Source organism: Patagioenas fasciata, chromosome Z (assembly GCF_037038585.1).
Source record: "Patagioenas fasciata isolate bPatFas1 chromosome Z, bPatFas1.hap1, whole genome shotgun sequence".
In the NCBI taxonomy this organism is placed as follows: Eukaryota; Metazoa; Chordata; class Aves; order Columbiformes; family Columbidae; genus Patagioenas; species Patagioenas fasciata.
In genome coordinates this window covers 4,651,666-4,675,942 of record NC_092560.1, presented here as the reverse complement: position 1 = coordinate 4,675,942, position 24,277 = coordinate 4,651,666, and the positions used below count along the sequence as shown (strand labels likewise).

The window sequence follows — 24,277 nt, the reverse complement described above, 5'->3', positions numbered from 1 at the left end:
AAAGAAAAGCAAATAAACCCACATGCTCTGCAAAACCACTGTTGCTCTATTAGGAAGTACGTTGGTTTTGATGGGATGTACAGATGACAGTGCTTGGGCATCTAAGAAGTTCAAGCTTTCCACTCACAACTTGTCCATCTTGCTTTTCTTGCCTTTCCCCTACTAATTTGTAATAAAAATATTTGTAAGACTGAAAAGCAGGAGGAAAAAAGATGCCTGAATCTTTTGTCCAAGTGGCATATAACCCATGCTCAGATTTATCCTTTGTGCTTGATTTTGGGTTCATAAGCTGCAGTTTTCAGAGGCAGAGAAGCAGTGAACAGACAGCTTTTTGACTGCATGAAGTTTTAATTTCTGCTAAAAGTCATGTAGGCAATTAAAGGATCCAGACTGAAGCACATTGAAGAGTCTTTATTCATTATTAAGCCTATAATAAAGTAAAATAGGGGAGAGAAACAGTCTTTTGTGTTCCCAGAATGAGCATCCCAATAAGAGCCATCCTTTGATCTGATTTTTCTCTTCTTTAAAGGGACAATACAAATCCTTAGAAACTCTTCACAGCTGCCCAGGCCCTCTCTGGCTAGGTCATCCCTCCTTAGAAGCCTGGAGATACAGAATACTTGCTATTCAAAGCAGTAACTTTAAAAAAGGGCAAACACCGGCATTTATTTATTTAATTTTTTTTATTCCTGCAGCTGAATATCATACATATCACATCCACTAAAGAAATGGTATAAAAAAGATACCAGATTATTAGCACTCACTGCCAGCCTTGACACCTTTCATATACAGACACTGATAATTACCTTCACTTTTTCAGTTCCTATGCAAAATTACATCTCCCACAGGGGACCACGGCTCCAACCCAGACAGCCAGTTTCCAGACCTTGCAGGACGTCACAGCACGTAATCTCTTCCCTCATGTTACAGAACAATATTTCAGCACTAGAATCAGATAATCTATTTTTTTTTCTCTCTCTCTCTTTTTTTAATCCATGAGCACAGTTACCAGTGGCCCCTTGCCTTTTATGTTCCTTAAAAGTGAGATTTTTATACTCAGATTGTGTGTCCATTCAAAGGGCCACCTGCAGGTGTCACGCAAAATAATTATTCTTCAAGCAGGTAACTTTCAAAGCTGCTCTTAGCAGACCTCCCAGAGCAGCAGCATATCAAGAAATCTAAATACAGAGGTGATTTTTGAAAGTAGAGCCTCGAGTCTTTTTCTAATCCCGAGTCTGGTTCTAGTCCTGGCTCTAAAAGTCCTTACCGCTTGCCTGTGGAAAGATGTGTTCATCCATTGCTGTTCCAGGCTTTGATTTCTCATACCTTAAGTGACAGCAGAGTGTTTTGAAAAGAGAGTAGGCTTTCATGTATGGACATACTATTATTTTTAATATTTTTTTTTTAATTGTGCAGGATCTTTCTACCTGCTGTGCTTAATTTTAAAATCCCAATAGGCCATAAAAAGAAATGTTTGCTCGTCCATTTCTCCCCCATCTTGTACCAGTTTTCATAAAGAACGAATCTTTGGCTACAGCACAAATTTCCTCTGATCCACTTTGTAGCAGGTTTGCCCTGCAAATTTATTTTTGTCTCATCCAAGCTAATGACATAAACACTATAAAGGTGTTTTCACCACCACTTGTGTTGGGAGATAAAGCTTTTATTTGTCTCAGAAGTCAGTATTTCCACTAAAGTTAATTTCTTGATTTTTGTTTTGTTTTGTATGGATGAATCTTCCAGGACTTTCTGTGACAGTTTACAGCATAAGGGCTTCCTTTAAAACAGACTTGGAACATTTTGTGTGATTTGTGAGCAGGCATCTCTCAGTCTTCCGTACTGATTCTTCAATAATATGTGACACAAAGTTGTCTTTCCTTTTTGTTCTTCAGTCTGATTTGTTGTGATGGTTAATCTGTGTTTGTGTCACAGGGGAACAAAATTTCCCGATGCAATGTTTCTGGATGGTTATATTGGCACGAGTAGGTACCACCCATGACTCAATGATGACAAATGAGCTTTGGTGTTGGTGGGAAAAGCAGGGATATTACTAATCAAGAATAAATATTGGCTATTGGGACAGCAGCTGAGAGGCAAGAAAGGGCTAAAGAGGGAAGGAATTTAGAAAATGTGAAAAGATGTTTGTAGCAAATATTACTGAAGGGAAAATGGTGAGAGATGGGCCAATGCAGAGAGCTGAATCCCATGTAGACATGCTGCTTTAACAAAGAACAGAAAACCTGTTGTTATGTAGACGTCTTCAACACCAAAATACCTTCTTTTCCAAAATATGAGGTGAAATCCTTGGGAGTGTGGTATGTATGAAAGGGTTTGAGACATGCACCAGCCAAGTTTTGTGGTGCAAGTTAATATTTTTATTGCCTTGGAGATCCAGGAGATACACACCATTCAGGTGAGCATTTTAAGTGTTTTCTTCTGCGTGTCTTCAGGATTTGAAAATGACATTAATACCTGAGGTTAAATAGAGGTCTCTATAGGAAAGAGCAAACCAGCACAGCTATCTCCTCCATATCTAAATGATGGTGAAGCAGTAGTGGGATAGAGATTTCCATATGTGGTCTTCTGGAAAGTGGCCAGATCTCTGGCATGATCACTCATCCAGATGTGTGAAAATGAAGTTCCCTTGCTGATCCATTTATGGAATTTACTGTGAAAAAAAAAATAAAATAAAAAAAAGGAGGAGAGGAAAACAGAAAAGATTACTATGCTCTTCCACTTTGCCATTCCGGGCTTTACAATTGCCTAATTGTTCATCAGCTTCACAATAGAAATGCCTTTTATTTTTTTCAAGGCACTTAGAGATGACTTAAGTGTCATTTAGTCAATTGGCAGAATAAAGAAGTCAATTTATGGATCAGATTTTCTCTGTTTCTTTATTCTTTAAAATAATTTGCTTTATTGGTTTAGTGTGCTTGAAAGGTGAGGGATTGACAGGACTACAGCACAGAAATATCACTTCATGGAATCAGGTCATACACATACAGCTTTGCTAAAGATAGAGTTGAAAAGGTAGGATTTTGTCAGCTTCCACTTGCATTTAAATTTAAATTCACTTTTCTTTTTTTTTTTTCAGAAAAAGAAGGAAAAAATAAGAGAAAAAAGAAGAAAAAAAGAAAGCAGCTAGCTCCCTAGCACAATCTGAATCACATTGTAAAAGCACTAGAAATAAATGCATGTAAGTACATTAGAATAAGACTAAAAACTGCTAGAAGAGCCAACAGCAGCTCAATTTTCTTCACCCACAACTGATCCCATCCCACTAAATCCAGTGGGAAGCTTCCTGCTGGCACCCAGGAGTGGTGTTAGCTGTGGTCCACATCTACTGCGTAAAACTGATAAAGGTCCTTCACAATTTCATCATATTCTGCTCTCATTTCTGCCTCCTAAGTGTGCCTGCTTGTTTGCAAACCCATGTGTCTTATGAAGGATGTGCTGATGTTGCCCAATCATTGCATTGACGTTCGCATTCACATCCAGCTCAGTCAGTGGCTGAATATTCATGATTTTGCAGCTGGAACTGTGTCCAGCCTGGGAAAACATTTCTTCTCTGAAGGTAAGAATTTTTTTAGACTTACTTCTTTTAAGATGAAATGCAAAACTTGTCCTGTCATTGGTTGTCACCGAGAAGAGCCTGGCTCCATCCTCCTGACACTCACCCTTTATATATCTGTAAACATTAATAAGGTCACCCCTCAGTCTCCTCCAGCTCCAGAGCCCCAGCTCCCTCAGCCTTTCCTCACACGGGAGATGCTCCACTCCCTTCAGCATCTTGGTGGCTGCGCTGGACTCTCTCCAGCAGTTCCCTGTCCTTCTGGAACTGAGGGGCCACAACTGGACACAATATTCCAGATGTGATCTCCTCAGGGCAGAATAGAGGGGCAGGAGAACCCCTCTTGACCTACTAACCACCCCCCTTCTAATACACCCCAGGATGCCATTGGCCTTCTTGGTTGATCTCCTGCTGGATATCTATTATTCAACTGCCTGTGAGACCCCCATTCCAGGTATAAACCTCCTCTGTACAGGAGTGAATGCAGGACTGCATTTTCTCTTGGCCTTCTGATCCCCATCCCCGCCTTCTGCCCTTGCAACTAATTGCCCTTGACCCCAGATAATTTTCTTTTTCTTCCTTTATATTGAGCCCTTGGCTTCTCATAAATATGGGCACTCTGCCTTTTCCATTTAATAAATTGGCTACCCATGGTATTGTCAATGCTGTAATATACATAGGCTTTACAAGGACCTCTAAGCACAATTATTCTTAATACAAGTCAAGACAAATTATTAAGTATAAATAAGCACATCTCTATTCATTGAAAATTTTGACCTTTTGGAAAGTTAATTTTTCAGGATACAGCTTTTCTCCCAGGCACCTCACTTTTTCATTCCCCTTTCTTGCCTTCAGAGGTCCTCAGCCAGGTAGAAATTCATTTCCATCCAAGCAGATCTCCCTGGTTCCTTCTCTCACTGAGCAGCCTGTCCCGACCTGTTAGGGATCCATCATCCCATGACCAAAGAGTCTCTTTTCGCCCTTTCAGGTACCAACATGATGCACTTATTGGCATTTTGCAGCTGGTGTCCATGCAACATGGTCCTGAATCTCACACCAAGCAACAACATCAACTCAGAAGTCATAACCTGGCGTGGCAAATCCCTCACTCCCCTCTAGGACTAGTGGAAATATGTGGGAATGGGATGGTCTTCACAAGCAAAACCAGTAGTGGAATCTCCAGGGTGATGGCGCCAAGGGTAGGCCTCGATTTCCTGAAGTTGGACCATCACTCCACTTTCTGAGAAGGTGCATTCATTCTCAACAACTTCCAGGAAGGGGAACCCATCAGCTTCCTACAAACCAGCGATAGCTGTTCATGTGTGACAATGGAGCAGCGGTTTCTGTTGGGTTTTGTTTTGTTTTTCAGCTGAAGGGTTATCTGGTAACAGCAGCCAATAGATATCAGTGGAAATCACACAAAACTTAAGAGTCAGAGGTACCTATTGATCCATAATGCAAATATCTCGTGTGAGATGGCTTATCTGGTCCTTCTTAAATCTTGAATAACAATGGCACCATTAATAAATGGTTATCTACAGATGGACCCTCTCTTGAAAGTTCGATTTGTTGATGGAAATAAATGGAAATACTAAAATGTAACATACTGTGTAGGAGTAGGATTTCTATTTATACATGTTCTTGCTTATCAGGGAAAATGCAATGCTGATACTCTATATCATTTTGATTTTGAAATATCTCTTTGTAAAAAAGCATTATTGTTTTTTGGCAACTACCATAGTAAGAACTTGGATTGATACATTTTAATCTGATTTGAGAAATAACATTTGAATAAATTCCATGTGTATTTTCATTTTTAATCACAAAAAAGCATAGTCTTTTCAAAATGACTTTAGGTTGAGAAAAAGCCCAATGCGAGAGTAATATTAGCTGTCTCACACACGAGTCTGCACCTGGTGTGAAGCAACTACACAGCAAAATTAAGATACCAAGGAGCTAAATCTCATTTTTAGCATATTGCCACTGGCACACTCTACTTTTTACTGTCCTTTTGCTTGAGAAGAAGGTCTTATCTGAAAGGCTTAATAAAGTGTAACACAAGTCTGTGGGTTTTGTTCCTAATGTATTACACTATAATTTTTGTTGTAATTATTTTTTCACCTACTTCATATGACTAAGCACTCTGCTTACAGAGTAACAGAATAAATAAAGCTGACAAACATTAATGATACTGTCTTGTAGTGTGATGATAATTACAGATCAGTACACTGTACAAAAATGCCTCAAAGGCCTAACAATGATATGATTAGGTAAAGCTCTTAAAAACTGTAATTCATGTAACACTTTTAATATTTTACTATACTACTCATTCTCCTTCCTAGCTACGATTTTCAAGATTTATTTGTCACTATTCTCTATTTTTCTGCTGTATGCAGTGTTTGTGGGCTATGGCAACCAATCCCCTTGGGCTTTCTTTTGCTTTAATTTGCATAAACACAGGCACCATATGAATATTCAGTGACTGGCTTTGCATTAAGTTAGTGCCCTTAATCAGCTTTTCAGTTCAGTTTTATTGGTTGCACACACAGTCAGTTATTTCATCCAGAAAATGTGCTGGCCTGACAAAGCTTAACAGGTAAGAATTGCAATTTTTTGATCCATTTAATGAAGGAGAATTATAATTCATTACGTAGATTCTGGGAATGGCTCGATGCTTGCTAGTTTACTTGGGAAGAGGCTGATTATGTATTTTTTATGATCGTTATTGTTGTTTTTGTTGTTGTTGTTATTAACCCATGATGGCCAGGTGGGCACATGCTTCTGCAATTTGCATAAACATCAACTCTTAATGAATAATACATAAGGGTTATTTTAAATACTGGGCTCCTAGTGTGGCAGCCTGTATAGCACTGCGGTTTGATTGGCTCTGTGGTGTTTTCATCACCGGGAAATATTCCTATAACATGAAAGCCACTAAAGAAGCTGGACTGAATATACAGTTTTTGTTTTTTGAAAATGTCGGCTATCTTTTGAAAGAAAATTGCACAGATCCCCCCCACCCCCTCCCCAGCTATTAGCGCTTCTCTCTTTCCATGAAAAATACATTATGAGCTTGATTGCAGCCACTATTAGTAGCATTGACCGGTGGCTGCGATTCCTGGGGAAGGCAGCGGCAGCTGTATTTGTCTTTAACTTGCATAAACATGAGCAACATGTAAATAAGAACCCATGGTGTTGGTACGCAATGTGCAATGTGCATCCTCCCGTTCGCACACCGGAGATCTCTCCTCTCGAATCCATTTAAACAGGGGTGCAATCTGGGAAAAGAATAATTGCACAACAACAAGTTATTTATAAAGCTGGTTTGATTTTTCTGCTACAACATCATTTGAGGAGGAGAACTGGAGGGAGAGATACCTTTTCATAAACTGAGGAATGACGATAAAGCAAGAGTTAATTGAGGACTCAGCACTTGGGAAATAGGGTATAGACACTCAAAGCTAGTTTATATATTTAAATTACTGGAGATAATTAGCATCATTTTCCTTCTTCTTCGCTTAGTACTCGGCTTTTGTTAGCATCTTGAAACGAGCCATTAGGGGGTAAAAAAACCCACATCTAAAATTTGCTTGTTACAAAGGGTTCTGATCCAGAAACTCATAGGCACGCTGGCCCTTGGGGACTTAGTGTCCCAGGCAAAATATAAAGTATGTGGGCAGCAAAGATGGCCAAGCGGAAAAGGAAAATTAACAGAACAGAAGCCTGATATACAATACGAGTTATAGTAAAAGTCATAGTAAATGATGGGCGTAATCAGAGTGCCTACTGATTAAACTGCATCAAATACAGCAACATGTGCATTTCACAAACGATAATGAGCAGTACTGAGCTGTCTGTGGCTTCAGACTATAGGTAGAAACTTTAAACCTGAAACAGCTGGATTTTAATAATGCCACATTACTAAAATTACACATTGCATTGACTCCGGGTAACCTGGAGTAGTGAGATGCAGATGTGGGGAAGCTGGTGTGTTTTGTACCACGTAGGAATCTCTATTGGGAAGATGCAGGATGAAGAATGTGTTTTCACTGCTGGTATCAACTACTCCTGTGAACATAGTGCAAGCCAAAACCTTGGTAAATGAAGGAAAGAACAAAAATATGTTTTTGGTTAAGTTCCTAGTTTCTTCATTTAGGGTAATGTTATTTCTTCTTGCTAGGAGTATGTTTCCTAGTTTTACCTGTTTGTCAATTTTTATTCTGCCTTTTCCCTTTAAATTTGTGCCTAGTGTTTCAAAGGGGAAACAGAAAAATGGATTTAAACTTAAGATATAAAAATAAGAACAAAGATAAAATGTCTTTTGTGATTAGATGCAGCTATTCAAGAAATGTTATATTTTATATACAATTTTTAAAGCTAATTTTAAATTTACATCTCCTGCCAAGTACATTTAATTAAATCTTTCAGGTTTTAATAAGTTAACTGTGCATTTAATCATCAGTCCTTACATGTTTACAGTTATTATATTATAAACACTAAGCGATTTTTAATGTACAATAGGGATTGTAAGGCTGTTAGTTTAAAATCAAATTATTACCCCAGAACTAAAAGACTTATCAAAGAATTGGTGTGAAGGATATCTGCACTAGTTAACATATTATTATTGGGTGGTTTTAGGAGGTAGACGTTATTCTGTGCTAAGCCATCCCTTAGTATCTGACTTTTTTCACAGTGAAAAGACAATAATTCATTAATATCTTGATGACATTGTTTTTCACCTACAACTGCTATAATTGCTGCTTAGGTGAAATTTGTAGAGGCAGTGTAGGAAGGACTTAAGGATTGACCCTTTGTGAGTCTTTTCTGAAAAGCAGATGTTGTCCTTGTTGGCGTAGCAGAAGGGAAGGGAGATGCTGGAAAATCTTCTGGAAAATAGAATAAGGGGCCACAAGGACAACAAAAGTGTCCATAACGAGATGGGAGAAAGCACGTAGTGGGAAATGTTTTAATGTCTTCTCTAAGCAAGGATACCATGAAAGTCAAAAAGCCAGCGCTCCAGACTGGGTGCGAGGAGATGACCACGACAGGGTTGTCCCTCCTGCACACCCCCAGGCTTGGCTGAGCAAGCTGCTCTGATATGCACGTCTGAGCATCTCCAAAATACACATCACCAGTCCTCGTAAAAATACAGTTTTCTTTTCATCTTTGAAATGAAACCACCATATCAACTGCGAGCGGGGCTCACCTGTTTTGTGTAAGAGAGATCAGAAATTACCAAGTGCTTGGTTTCATAGGTTTTACTGTTATTCTTTCTTTATTCTTTCTTTTCTTTTTATTTTTTTTTTCTTCTCCTAGAGGAAATAAACAATTACTGGAAGCATATCTTTAGTAACTATGATTGGAGAATGAAATTTGATCTTAATTCATCCTTAATTGCCCAATGAGTTCGGCCAGCAATGCATGCATTTTAATCCAACTGCTTTGTAGATGTTTAATTGAAGTGGTATAAAAACAAGAAGCGAATCTGAATATAAATGCTCCTGCTTCCACTTTCCTTCCTTCTGCAGCCTTTGTGATGGTGCAGTCCTGCTTCTCCATGCTGACCACAGCATGAAACAAAGGCTGTTTCTGGTATTGGAAAAAGTTGTGGGGAGAAAAAGGGAGTAAAAAGGCTTGCAGGCTTTCTGTATACATTAAAACAAAAACAAAAACAAAAGCAAAAACAACACACCAAACCAACCAAACAAAAAAACACAGCAAAAAAAACCCCACAAAAACAAGAAGCTCCATTTCATTTTTCATTGAAAGTAATCTTAACCAGGCACAGTATTACTGATCTCAATTGCTGTGCTGGAGAACTGTAGGACTGAGCCCTAAAAAGGAAAATAATATTAATAACTTAACATGAAGCAATAAATTAGGATTCTGATTCACCTCGCACCCCAATTTTACACCGGTGTGCCTCCATTGACTTCAGTGGAGGTATTGCTGACTTACTTTGAGGAAAAGAAGAAGAAAATCAAGCTCTGAATGTTTATAGTTTTCCCAGTGGCAAAAAAAATCCCACAGATAGTTACTGTGGATGTGTCACTATAGCCCGTGGTATAAACTACAGACTTACAATGTGTGCAGTTCCAGTGTGTTTCACCTTTATGCATTCCAAAAATGCAAACCTGCCCTGACACCCAGCAAACAGGTTTTTGCCCAACCATTTACCCACATTATACTACCTGTTGTAATGTATTTGCATCCACTTAATCTTCCACAAATTCTTCTCCTTTCTGTCCATATAAAAAATCTTGGTATTTTTGAAGGTGTTTTGCTGTGACCCACTGATAATCAGGATTTAGGGTGAAATTCCTAACACGATATTAACAATAGAAAAATAGTTATAATAGTAGTAAACATTTTTACATACTGAATGAGTTATTAGCCCATCCAGAACTGCAAGGTGGATCAGATTAATAGAATTTTGTTTCTTTAAAAATCAACTGCTTGAGTTATTATTATTATTATTCTCAGGCGCCAAGTAAGGCATATTAGGAAAACAAAGGTGTTTCAAATATGTATTGGTATGATGCTACACGAACAAAAGGCTAATATCCCTGAGTTCTGTACAGTTAATTTTTACACTTGTGGAATAACCAGGTTTTCTACAGTAGAAAAAGAAACATTTCAAACTTTAAAAGGCCTCTGCAGATATTTTCAGTTCACATGTTCTGTTTTGGTTTGGGATTTTATCTCATGGCTCTTGTTTTTTTCTGATTTGGAGATTGAGGAGTAGGAAAATGCTGGAGAAGGCATCTTTCAAGTGTAATTTTTCAAAGAGCACATAAAAACATCATTAGAGTCAGTTTTCTGTTTTGCCGGGTAGTCAAGCAGAGATCTGCCAGGCTGAGCCTGAGCCAATGCAGCAGAAGAATTTTTATTTCCATTTAGCAAGTGCAGTTTTTAGTACTTGGCTTGGCCATGATTTGCCTGGAAATTCTTGGAGAAAACATCTCAGTGCCTGTACTCTCCTCCACCATTGATCACAATGGAGACAGCTTCACATAATCTAGTTTTTGTCACTGGACTTCTCTGGTGGGCTTCATTGCGTTCGTGGTTGCCTTTAGGTTGTGGAAGAGGGACGCTGATGTTCTTTTAAGTCCTTTTTCCTGGGAAAAGAGAGGGAGAATGGGAGCTGGGTTGAGAAAAGCTGCCACGATAGCCTGCCTGCTGCTCTCTTGCCCCTTTGGGAATTATAAAGAAAAGATAATACTTCTTATAACTCAGTCCCAGGTACCAGTGGGCACTGGTATTGAGACAGTGCTGGGTTGGTTCCCAGACATCCTCGAGCACTGTCCTTGCCCCTCATGCAGGGTGAAACGCAATCCTTCCACCTCTGAATGTCCTCACAGGACAATTTATAAGGAAGATCTTCCACTTTTCCTCCACTTTGATGACCCTTCAATGGCTTTCTCACCTAAATATAAAGAGGGGTTCCCACACAGGATGTTGGAAGGAATAGTTAATTTATCTTCATTCATCACTTTGGAGACGTGAAGAGCTGCATCATGGCTAAGTGTTATAATTATTTTAGTTTAGGATTACATGAATAACTTTCTGGTTTTGCCAGGGTCCGCAATTTCTTCAGTGCAAGCTGGTAATGCCTTCAGTAATGAGCAATGACTTCTCAGCAATAAGTAATGACTTTATTATTACTATATAGGGCCTGATGACAGACTCGGGAGATCTCCCAGAATTATTTTACTGCAAGGATTGGGGCTGTTGTGATATGAGTGCACAAAGTCCAGGCATTTGTGTAGTGGACAGCTCGACGAATAAATGTTAAATATGGTCCCAGGCTGATGTGAAAATAGATTCAACAAAGTCAGCATGAGCTTAGGACCATCTCCTTCCTAAGCACTTGGATTTCTATTCTCAGCAACAATAGAAATCTGCTCACACTGTAAAAATTCCAAGTGTGGCACATACAGTGTTGCATTTATTCACCTAAACCACCTTAAGAAAATCCTAAGTAGCTTTTATATCTTTATGACATTGTTTGCTATGTTTTCCAAATGCTAACAGAGTTTTTCCCAAATATTATTATTTCTTGCATTTGTAGCAAAACTGTACTGCATGACATTCAAAAATTATGTTTAAATGTTTATATCCTTGCATCATTGCAGATGTACAGAATATGATGGGACATGCACTAAATCGGTACATAAACACTGTCATCACATAATTAACAATTCTCCTTGCCACCATATGATTTTATTTATCTATTTATTCATATGATTTCTTTTTAAACAAACTGAAATATGTCAATAGCACTGACTCCTCTCTGTGCAATGTTGCTGGAGTTCACATTCTACACAGTTAAGGGAAGAACCATACAGCTTTACCCAATATCTTAATTCACAAAACCACAAATGAAAAGAAAACAAACAAAAAACCTATACAAGTATTTACTAGAAATTTTCTGACTTTACCATTGTTGTAACGTTTTTCTTCAAAATTCTGTGTAATTTGTGTACTTCAGAATGTTAAATTTTTCACACAATCTCATTCTGATTTTTCAGAATTGACTTCTCTGAATTTTCAGATTTATTTCAGATTTTTTCAGGGAACTGGCTTAGATGTTTTTTCCTCAAATTTACTGCGAAGAAACAAACAAAATAAAAAAAATAATATTAATGAATAGTATTACCTCCTCCCCACAGCCCCTGTGCAGTTCCCATTGCTCTCCTTGCAACATCGATCCTAAAGACTAAAGAATGAAGAATTTAAATGTCAATATTAATTATTATTTGCTGTTTATTTGCTGCAGCTAAATTTAGGTAAATATTCTGTGTACAGGGGATGAATGCTGTAAGTGAGAGTATTTTAGTTTTGAGCATAGACGTCTGGGGACAGAAGAAAATCACAAATAATTTTTCAGGGAAATAGAGAATATTAGGCCAAAGAGACCAAGTTCCACGGGCAAAATTCAAAATCTTAAGAAGGGAAGGAAGAATCATGTATATGCAGCTCTTCTGAAGGAAAGTTGGTGAAAATGTAATTCATCTTCAGACTTCTTAACTTCTTATTTAACAATTTAGAGGTGCTTTCACAGGTGTGCGCATTTTGTAGCTTGTCTCACAGATTTTAAAAAGACATCATTAAATCTGAGGAGAAAATACATTCACCAATATTTGCCAGTAATTGAAGAGGTTTCTTTTAGGTTGTCAAACAAAAAAAACCTGTCCTTCTCTTGACACAGTTATTTACCCGATTCTATTCTGTAAAGGACAGATGATGCTTGGGAGATAGCTCTAAACAATAACTCTGCCTATTTATGGTCCATTTATTCTTTCTTTATGGACTGTATCCCAAAGAGTGGCAAATGCTTGAAACCTATACCAGCACCTTCAGAATCCAGTCCTAAAATATTAAATTAAATTACTTAGGAAGAATCTTTTATTCTCTGGCATTTGAGGTATGCTCAGCTTGTTTTCTCCACATGAAATTATAACCTATCTTCTGAAATATTATAGCAGTTCCAACATCAGCCACGTGTCCTGAGCAACCAAACTAATCCAAGAGGCAGGAAAAGATGTAAACTTTTCGAAAGTTAAAGTGATTTTTTCCCCCCCCCCGCCCTATGGAGGTGTCCAAAGAGCAGAGGAATAAATAGGGAATGCAGACCACTCAAACTGATTTGCTCAGCAGTAAATGATAAACAACGAATTTTCTCATGGGTTGCAGGGGCTCTCCTCTCAGTAGCATTGGTTTGACGGAGTAATAGAAATGGAGACCAACAGGGACACTGGCAGGGACAGGGACTGAATTGACACCTACAGGTCTGGTTAATGTCCTCTGAAGAGGATGCCAACCAGTAGCTTTCCCTTCTTGGATGAAAAGGAATTAAAACGAATAAACTAAAATAACACAGAACAGTCCTACTGTGCCTAGACCTGGTGGGGAAAAGAGATTCATTGAACCAGATAGATTTTACCACATCAGTTGTCCTTCTGTCTTTTAGAGTTATTTGGGTTTCCTGCAAGGCTGGGTATAAAACTGAAACATCTTTTCAGCAAAGACAAAGAAAAGTTGTCAATCCGCTAGAATTCATTTATTATTCATGTAATCTGCCATAATTCATCTATAAATCAGCTCCCTCTCAATACCATGGATGTATTTTTGGCAGTATGTAAAGGATAAAGATTAGGAGATTAATAGTAAAAATACTTCAAAAAAAAAATCAGGGCAAACACAGTGAAAAGAAAATACATTGAATTTAATAAAGAAATTTTAAAAAGTCCAGGAGTCCAGCCTAAAATGAGGCTTCAGCTAAGGTTGTCAGTGTCTCCTCAGAGGCATGTGTGGTAGGTTTTTGGCTGTCCAAAAAGCTTCATTCCAGCACTGAACACAAATAGACCAGCTTTTCAAACCACTTCATACGTACCAAAACAGGCTGGCAATACTGAATATTCTCACTTTTTAGACCGAATGCTCAGCCTTTTGTTCGAGTTATTTAGGTATCATCAGAAATGTAGACATGCATGGAGAAGGGGAGAGTGAAAGAAGCATTTCAGAAAACTGACAGATTTGCAGATGAGTTGAAAGCAGAAGCAAGATACATTAAAAATACCAGAGAGAGAGAGAGATATGCATGGAAATACAGAGAACCTGGTGATTAAGGGTGTTGTCAGTAAGCTCTGACAGTAGGCACGCTCTGAGCTCAGAGGTATTTCAAATACAGACACTATAATGCAGGAAAGATAAACACATATCTCTGGTGACTTGCCCATCAGATTCGACTAATTTTGCCCCAACCATCTTGCAATCAATGAAAGGTTCTGTTAAGGTAGTTTCTCTGGTTATTCCGTGGGCAACACCAACCCTCCAATTTTGCTGGTCAAAGCTGCCTTAAAGAGGTGTTCTTCATCTTTTGTATTTAAGTATCTGACAGATAAGCCTGAGGCTGGGAAGAGGGAATGTTTGGTACCTGGACTGGACGCTCTTCTGGTTTACATGAAACCTCTTTGGAAGGAGTTTCTACCACACAGCCACTTCTCTGATTTAGTAATACCAAAGAGGCAAAGCTCATTGTTCCTTGAACCATTGATCAATTAATTAAGGTGAGTTGCTCTGGTGGTAGACAGTAATACCTGCGGTCTTAAAGAGCTGATGTACCTCACCTGCCACTCAATGTGGTGATGTTATGGGAGTAGAGCACAAGAGTCTATTGCTGATGCCTGCAGGCAATCAGCTTACTGCCCCGAGACACCAGCTCTGATTCTCCACGTTGTGCTCAATTTACCTGCATAGCAGTAAAGGCTAAAAGCCTACAAAATTACTCCTTTGAAAAAATCCTACTGATTTTTTTTTTTATTTTGTGCTAAGCACTCATGATCTGGTGATAAGACATTGTGAATTCTGCAGTTTCCACTGCAGTGCATGAGAAGGATTACCTTTCAACTTATTTTGTATTATTTCATTTCTTTCTTGTTGAGGGGCGGGGAGGGGGGGAAGGTGCAAAAAAAGGGTGACTGACTAATTTTCCACTCTGCCCTTTTGATTTCAATCAGTCTTGACCCTTCTTCTCTCAGTGTAAAATAAGCCATCTCTGTGCTAACAACTGATACCCCTCTAATTATTACTATTGCTTTTCTCTGTGTACTTATCTTTGGACAGGATAAGACATACTGCTAACCCAGCTGTGGTACAGCCAACATATTTTTTTGGCATTTATCTTCTCCTCTTATTATTTTATATAATTAATTCCACATTGCAAGGGATGGAAGGAAAGTGGGATAGATGCACTTTCACCAAAATAGATAACAGCTAATTTGATTTCTGAACTGGCACAATATTCCATATGATTGGAAATAATTGTGTTTGCTACTGAAAATAGTCCAAGCACCCAAGCGAGACCCAAACAAGCCCTGTCCACTGCTGACGTCTCCTGAAACCCATCAGAAAGGTGACCTTCACCTTCAGATTCTATTATAAATACAGAGAGTAGGCATTTTGGGACAGGCTGATAATACCATCAGCAACTGCAATGCCCTTTTTTTCCCTGCGTTGGGAAGGGAATAAGAGATACCTTAAGCCAAATGTGAATCAGTGGACATTTTGACTTCCTTAATCTTTCTTAACTTTCCTCAGAGAAGAGCCAAACTGATGGCTGTAGATTCTGACTGTTGTTTTGTTTTTACAATTGTAGCATTTACATAAAAATATGGGTTACATATAGAATCACAGAATCACATAGGTTGAAAAAGACCCATAACACCAGTTGTCTCAAGGCCCTGAAGTCTCTGTTGGTTGTTCTTTGACTTCTTGTTGCAACATCATCGCTGATTACCTGAAAAATCAATAATGGGTAGTAATCTGAGGACCATACTAGAGTAGGAAGTTTTCTCCTCACATCTTTCATGGAATTATAGAACCATTTTGGTTGGAAGAGACTCTCAAGATCATTGAGTCCAACCATTAAACTAATTCTGGCACTAAACTATGTCCCTAAGAACCTGATCTACAGGTTTTTTAAATGCCTCCAGGGATGGTGTCTCCACCACTTCCCTGGGCAGCCTGTTCCAGTGCCAGGCAACCCTTTCTGGGAATAAATTTTTCTTAATAGCCAATTAAAACCTCTCTTGGCATGACTTGAGGCCATTTCCTCTCATCCTATCATTTGTTACTTGGGAGAAGAGACCAACCTCCTCCATGCTACAACCTCCATTCAGGTAGTTGTAGACAGCGATAAGGTCTCCCCTCAGCCTCCTGCTCTCCAGGCTAAACAGCCCCTGGGGAACACCACTTGTGACGAGCCACCAACTGGATTTGACTCCATTCACCACAAATCTTTGGGCCCAACCATCCAACCAGTTCTGTACCCAGCAAAGAGTACACCCGTTCAAGCCATGACCTGCCAGCTTCTCCAGGAGAATGCTGTGGGAAACGGTGTCAAAGGCTTTGCTCACATCTAAGTACACAACGTCTACAGAATTTTCCCAATCCACTAAGCAGGTCCCCCTTTTGTAGAAGATCAGGAGGGTCAAGCAGGATCTGCCTTTCATAAACCCACGCTTAGTGGGCGTCATCACTAGATTGTCCTGTATGTGCCATATGATGGCACTAAAGATGATTTGTTCCATGACCTTCCTTGGCACTGAGATCAGACTGACAGGCCTGTAGTTCCCCTGATCCTCTTTCCAGCCCATCTTGTAGATGAGGATCATATTTGCCAACTTCCAGTCAACTGGGACCTCCCAGGTTAGCCAGGACTGCTGATAAACTATTGAAAGTGACTTAGTGATCACCTCCGCCAGCTCCCTCAGCAACCTTGGGTGCATCCCATCATCCTATCCCCGTAGACTTGTCTGGGTCTAAGTGATGCAGCAGCTCACTGACCATTTCCCCTTGAATTATCAGGGCTTCATTCTGCTCCCTGTCCCTGTCTTCTGGCTCAGGGGGCTGGGTACCCGGAGCACAACTGGTCTGACTGTTAAAGACTGAGGCAAAGAAGGCATTTAGTATCTCAGCCTTTCCCTCATCTTCTGTCACTATGTTTCACCTTACTTCCATGGAGAGTCTCCTTAGCCCTCCTTTTGTTGCTGACATATTTCTAGAAGCATTATTTGTTCCCTTTTACAGCAGTAGCCAGGCTCAGCTCTAGCTGGACTTTGGCTCTTCTAATTTTCTCCCTGCATAGCTTCACACCACCCTTGTAGTCCTGGTGATTCACCTTGCCCCTCTTCCAAAGGTTATAAATTATCTTTTTATTCCCAAGTTCCAGATGCAGCTCTCTATTCAGCCAGGCTGGTCTTCCCCACCGGCTTCTTTTCCGGCACACGTGGACAGCCTGCTCCTGCACCTGAAGGAATTCCTTCTTGAACAGAGACCAGCCTACCTGGACAACTTTGCCCTTCATAGCTGCCTCCTAAATAGGTTAAAGTCTGCCCTTTGGAAGCCCAAGGTAGCAGTTCTGCTGACCACATGCCTTACTTCTCCAATAACAGAAAACTCAGTCATTTAATGATCACTATGCCCAAGGCGAACTCCATCTGACTTTAAACTGGGCCCCGAGGGGAGAAGTAAACTTCCCTTAGAAGTAGATAATAATAAGTATGCATAAAACAAGAACAAACAAACAAACAAACATACAAACAAACAAACAAACAAAACTGATTCAGTGTGATTACCTGTGATTACTTACCCTTTGGATCCTCTTCAGAAGGCTCATGTGTCGCCACTCATGATCTTGAAGATCTGGAAGAGCTTTGGCTTTTGACATGTTAAGCTCCTACGATCACACCCAGAACAGCAAGTTTTGAATAATTTCGCATACATACATCTGTGCTTCATATACACTATGCTGCTTCATTCTCCTTGAACAGGATTAATAGGACAGTGTTTTAAATCCAAACAATTTAGATACAGTTGCTGGAATGTTTACACCTCCTCAACCCAAACTAGTTCACCGTACAGTTATACCTAAAAGTGCTTAATTTTCGGATCTTGCGTATGAAACTAATGACCAAGCTGAGAATGAGAGTTATAGGGAGTCTCTCTTTTCCTCTTCAAAGACTGGTATGATGAGGGAGCTCAGAACTTTTAAAAATGCTGATATTCTTGTTACAAACACACTTATTGCAGTAAATAGTGTTATAGTATTATATTATATTTTACAGTCAGTAGAGACACATATTGAAATTAAACAAGGAAAGCCCAAACACTTGCACAATAGGCACTTTAAAAACACCTAATGATTAAAATTTGACAGGATGCTATGTTCTTGCAATTTAAAGGTAGTTAAGAGATCCCTTCTTTACTGTGTATTTAAATGTTTACTCTTTAGCTGAGAATTTTGTGATAACATTTTACAGAACAGCCTACAGCGCCACATTCGATGTTTCTCTAGATCAGGCAACATTTGCATCAGCACATTACAAGTATATACATAAGCACAATGGCAAACACAATTTCAGGCCAAATCTCTATATCCAGATACATTTCTTTGACAGCTGAAGCCTGTGGCCATTTTTCTTGACAACAGTGTTTTTATCTGATCACAAAGTGAGAGTAAGGGAAGTTCTGGATGACTTTAAAAAATTGTACTATGAAAAAGTGTCCAGTAAAATAATTATTGGGATTTATTTGAATGTAGTTGTTGATGGGTTTGATAGTACAGTGACAATGAACCTGAGTGTCTGGGCTTTGACTGTTTTCCAAAATGAGCAGGTATTTGTATCACATACTTTGAGCATAAGTGTATAATCATATTGAGTTTGACTTGAAAGTAGGAACACAAGAATTCAGTGAAACTTGTTCGTGGTGACCAGCTTTTAAATTCTTGTGCTGTGAAAATACTGACCTTGTCAGAACTTCTTATGGCACATAAGTGAAAATAATTACCTAAACAGTTCTATCAAATAAAAAATTAATTTAAAAAAAAATTGGATCTCTAAAAGATCCTAATATTTAGGTTTTGGGAGTTGTTAGGTTTCTCATAGTTTTCTGTGCCCAGCTGTGAAAACTTGTGACATAACATTATCCACATTGCTGGAAACTATGCACTAGGATGCTTCTCTTCCAGTGTCATAAAACAATGACTTGCATGTTGTATCTGTGGGTGGAAGGCTGTGTTTGCCTTTGCTTTGGTGCCAGCTCTGCAGATAAGTCAATACAGATTTTCATAATGGAGAGAAACCCTCTTGTAATGAACTCTGGTTTGCTGCTGTGAAAAGCAGGCTCTGTTTGCAAAGAAATATTGCATAAGCCCCAGTCATAAAGATTATAATAATAGTCTCGGCAGCTACAACTCATATTTAGAAATAATAAAACTGAACCACAAAAAATGACTGCAGTTTATGCCTCTCTATCATAGAGTGGTTAAATGTAAAGATATTTTGTTTTATTTTAATCCTTAGTATTTTCCTTTCCCAGTCAGTAATCATAGGACTATGTAGTGTTCTTTAGCATAATTCCCCCTCCCCTGAATTTTATTTAGCTTGTATTCTTAGGGTACCAAGGGATACTATTGCATCATATTATACAGATGCCATACTAGTCAGATACAGCAGTGTTAGCTATTATATTAGTCTGGTATTTTAAATGTGAGATCTCTATTGAATTGCATTAATGCCCTTTGTCCTATTAATCTCATATTATTGGAGGGAAAATCAACAGGGAATTGTGAGTATGGTCTGTTCACATTTTCATATCCTATTGGTGCTATTTTTAGTTTATGATATTATACTCTTTTGTGTATCTTGTGGAAATTGAAGCATGGGAAGAGGGAACAGGATGGGAATCTTTATAAATACTCCCTGTGATTAAAAAGAAAAAAAATATAACTGATAATGCAAAGCAACCTCAAAATTATCTAAATGATCTCTGAAGGTTTAATAAATTTCTGGCTGACATTCTGGAGGTGACGTTTGTATTATGAGATGTTTGTCCTTGGGGTTTGGTGCTTGTGTCTGTCAAATCAGGACCATTTCAAGGGTGGACCACTGGATACCGTATTTCCTTCTTCCCACACTTCATGAGCAATAGCAGCTTTCAGAGGGGCTCATCTGGAGTCCCCCAATACCTGGAGGACCATGTGACTACAGGTCGTATGAGCACCTTTGAGACCATGTTTGGTGGCTTGAAATGGGGGGTGTCCTGACCCTGGCAGCTGTAGAGGGAAGACAGTGGTACCTGATGCAGGTACCCAAAGAAAGTTCAGGTCTCACGTTCAAAATGTCTCCTGACAAGTCTGAAGGAACGAGAAGAATAAGATCAAAATGTACTCAGTTTTTGCTTATGAAGCACATTTTTATAGGTTTATGATGCATGGGAGTTGTTCAACCTGCATAAGGTACAGCTTTAGCAATCCTATAGTGTTAATACTGATGTTGCCACTGTTGCTGACAGCAAAATTTAGGCTTATTTTTCCTGACACCTTCCCTGGCAGCAGGACTGGTTTTCAGTGAGACACTGTCACTTTGCATAATCTGGGGATAGGACCCAGTCCCTACATGTTCATACTTATGTGTCCTGTTTGTATGAGTGGCTACAACGTCTTTTTTAAAACCTATTGTGCTTTGTATGTAATTTTGCAACATTTGCGTCAGTGCAAATAAGTGCAAAAATTCAAGTTGGGGACCTCTTTTGCGAAATATTTCCCTTAATATTCATCTACATTTCAAAGAATTGGCAAATGTTGTTAGAAAATCCTGGAAACATAAAGCATTTCAAACATTTCTGTAATTCTGAAGTGTGATTTAGACATTTCACTAATTGGTTTGTGCTACTAAAAATAAAAATAAAGATTAAAAATAAAAATTAAAAAAAAAAATAGAGTTCCTGTAGAGCTTTTTATTTGCCTGATTTCAAATGAGCACAGGTTTGTGCCAGGAGGCTTTGAAGAGAAAACTCTCAGGCTCGGTCCTATCCTTTTCTATTCTTTGGGGATTAAATAACCTGACTAGGAAATGTGATGATAAAGGGGAGCAGAAAGATGGGGTAACCAGAAGAGAAGTAAGGTAGAGTGGTGATCTGATTTGTGAGAGGAGAAACTATGTAGAGGAGGAGAAACCAAAAGGGAGAAAATGATTGATGAAAAGAGTCAGGAGAAATCCTGTGATGTGATCTTTCTTTTGGCATACATAGGAATACACCTTATTTGGAGAGTAATACATTCACAGGAGACGTTTATATGTGAAGTGACTGTTGAGGCAGGTTTGGATTATATAAAAAAGGAAATAATTACTACATGGCCAGTGCCATTAAAATATTGACAGAGCAATAGTAAAATCAGCAGTGAAATTTCTCCGGAGCTCTAGCCTTAACTTTTCTCAGTTCTGGCTTAGATACCTTCAGTGTGTGAGGGGTTTTTTTCATTAAAATTATTAAAATTGGCTTAAACCACGCAATGAATTCTGTTATATAAGTACAGCGACAATTTACCATACTGTAGATAAATGGAAATGCTTCTTTGTCCTTCAAGTAGATGTTGTCAAAGCAGAGCAACATCTTTTATTAAATAAAGCTTTTAGTTGAGGTGCATCTTGCTGCGGAAGGTCTCACGCTCTACCAGCAGCTGCGGTGATGTTACTCCAGACATCTGTGTCTCGCCAGTGTTGTCCATGAGACTCTGCTGAAACGTTTAAGTTTGCACCTTGAGAAGGGGACGTATTCATGTTGCATGTACCGGCATCAGAAGTAGTCGTTCTACTCAGAATAAGGACCTTGAAACATGGTGGTTTCGGCTCTGTGGCAAAGACAATAGAGCTTTTCATGCCCTTTGGAGGATGATTAGCTTATGAAAAAGAGAGTCTGACGATGGGAGAGAGCCCCTGGAATAAGCGCTTATCTCTAACACACATGGTGTCACATCTTGTTCAAACCAGTCAAGCTCAGGCTTGTGCTGGGGAGAGGGGACAGCTGTTTTACTCCTGTTCTTGTATATTTAGTGACATCCATTTTACAACAGAATTCTCTGTTTCTTTATGGGGGCAGACATATTTTAGCTGCACAAAGTCTTTCTCCAAAACTGTATTTTTACCTGAAATCCTGCTCTGATGTACAAAACTGTGGTACAGTAGTTTTAGCTGTAAGCTTCAGTGGGAAATTAATATCCTTCAGTTCTAAAAGGTTTTTAAATATTATAAACCTATATTTAAATAATCCAAGTGTATGATTTAAACAGACCACTTCAAGCATCATCTCTCAGATATTCCTGGTCTTTTTTTTTTTTTTCCTCATAAATGACTATTCATTACTTCAGTGCATTATAATAACCCCTGGATAACTCAGGGCTCCATTAATCTGGGTATTGTGCACGGAAAAAAGGAGGAGGAGAAAAGAAAATAAAAGAAAAAAAGAAATCCATCCCACATTCCTGGGATCATACCACATAGATTGAGGAATCTACGTTAAATAAATCTAAATAAAAGGTTTAAATGAATTCCTATTTATAATAGGTCATATTTTTTTATTCATTTTCCATCTTTATGTCAGCAAACTTCAATCGAAGTCAGTGAGAACTTGACCTGATAAAGCGTCTTTGTGTGTGGTTTATCACTGTATTATCTGAACATGTCACAAACACTGGAGAATTGAACCTGATATTACTCACATCAGGAAGGTATTACTTGTCCTGTCTTCAAGGAAGACTTGAAACAGACTATTGAAATGATCTCTCCAGTAAAATTAAGTTTTTTTATAGCAGGCAGAGATATACAATACATGGATCCCAGTCATTTGCATTAAGAATCCAAAGATTTTTCCTCCTTTGTAAGCTTGGCTAATTTTAAGGTTTATATTTATATAGTCAAAAGAGATGGTGATATCAGCCACCGAAGCATTAAAGTGGCATCTCAGAGGGAAAGGTTTTGCTGCTGTGTATTTTCCTTTGCTAATTTCTTGCTCATCCACGTTATGTCCCAAACATATTATATTATTTCAATAAAATGGGTCCCTACTCTTTCGTTTCAAAAGCGCCTAGAAAGCAGGTGAGGAAATCAGCAAAGAGGTGTATCTATCCCTTTGACATCCTCTGGATGTTTGCTGGCTTTTATTGTTGAAGAGACAGCCCCAAAGGGGCCAACACTGAAACTCTAAATCATCACCCATGGTTTTTAATTGATTGTTTCCCATACGCAATTCACAATGAGTTTGGTGAGTTTATGAGGAAAGGTAAAAAATACCAAAGTTTGGCATTTAAATCCAGAACGGAATAGGGTTTTTTTTTGTGCAGAATCGCATCTCCAAATATGTCTGTACCATCTGCACTGGACTGTGCTGACCCTGGGTTTGTACAGGTTTCATTCCAGTACATGAATATCTTAAAATGACAGTAAAGATAAGACAAATTCAGAGAAGCTCAGAAAGACACACCATCTTAGCAGTTCTGCTCAGAGATAAGAATGTGGATGAAAGAACCACAGCATCTGTATAACACAAAATCTCATTTCCATTCACATTTTGGGGATCTCATTATGAATGTGTCCAGTGCTTTCTTTTTCACTCTATGTAAAAACATTTTCCGATGAATCTTTTATTATTTATGCCGATGCAAACAGTTGCTGCCAAAGAGTAGGATAGACAATGAAAAAACAGCATCATTTGTGTGAGAACACAAAAATATAAAGAAGACCCAAATGCTGAAAAAAATACAAACACCCCCCCTAATTTGCACTAATGTAATATAGAAAAAAGGAAAAGCAGAAGATAGGAAGAGGAGGCTCAGAATATGAGGTATTGTTCCTTTGTAAATCTGCCAACACAAACTGGCCAAGGCAAATGAACTCATCCCAGTTGTCGGAGGGAGCATCCTAATTGCAGGAAAGGAATCTTCCTGATGCAGTCCTGTGATAAATTTTCTGGAAAAATGGAGATAATTTAGATCTCTCAAGGTACTCAAACAGTTATAAAACTAAGAGTTGGGATATATTTAAAAATACAAATAAAGCATTTCATGGATTTCTCCATGGTTGCAGAAATGAATTATTCAGTATCAATTATAAACCAAGTATTCATGCTGAGTGAATAATTCACAATTAATATTTTATTCAATGAAATTAGCTTCATTTGCTGCTTGTGGAATATCCTAATTTTATTTTTTTAAATTTGATTTTGTGTGATGTCCTCACTAATATTTTGGCAAAGCTTATTTCCATCTCCCCTTGAACTGCTCAAAAATGAACCTTTCTTTATATTCTTGGTTTACTGTTTATATTCTTTGTGATTGGGCAGATTTCCCTCATGGCATTGTAT

General features: G+C 38.6%; 1 long non-coding RNA gene across 2 annotated transcripts in view; it reads left to right on the top strand.

The window, feature by feature from the left end:
- Positions 1-6,063: 6,063 nt before the first annotated feature.
- The window catches only part of LOC139826456 (uncharacterized), a 97,419-nt gene continuing 79,205 nt past the window's right edge, over positions 6,064-24,277 (top strand). For both annotated transcript variants that reach the window (XR_011736532.1, XR_011736531.1), the window contains exon 1: positions 6,064-6,167. This is a non-coding gene — a long non-coding RNA (uncharacterized lncRNA). The remainder of the gene's footprint in view (positions 6,168-24,277) is intronic.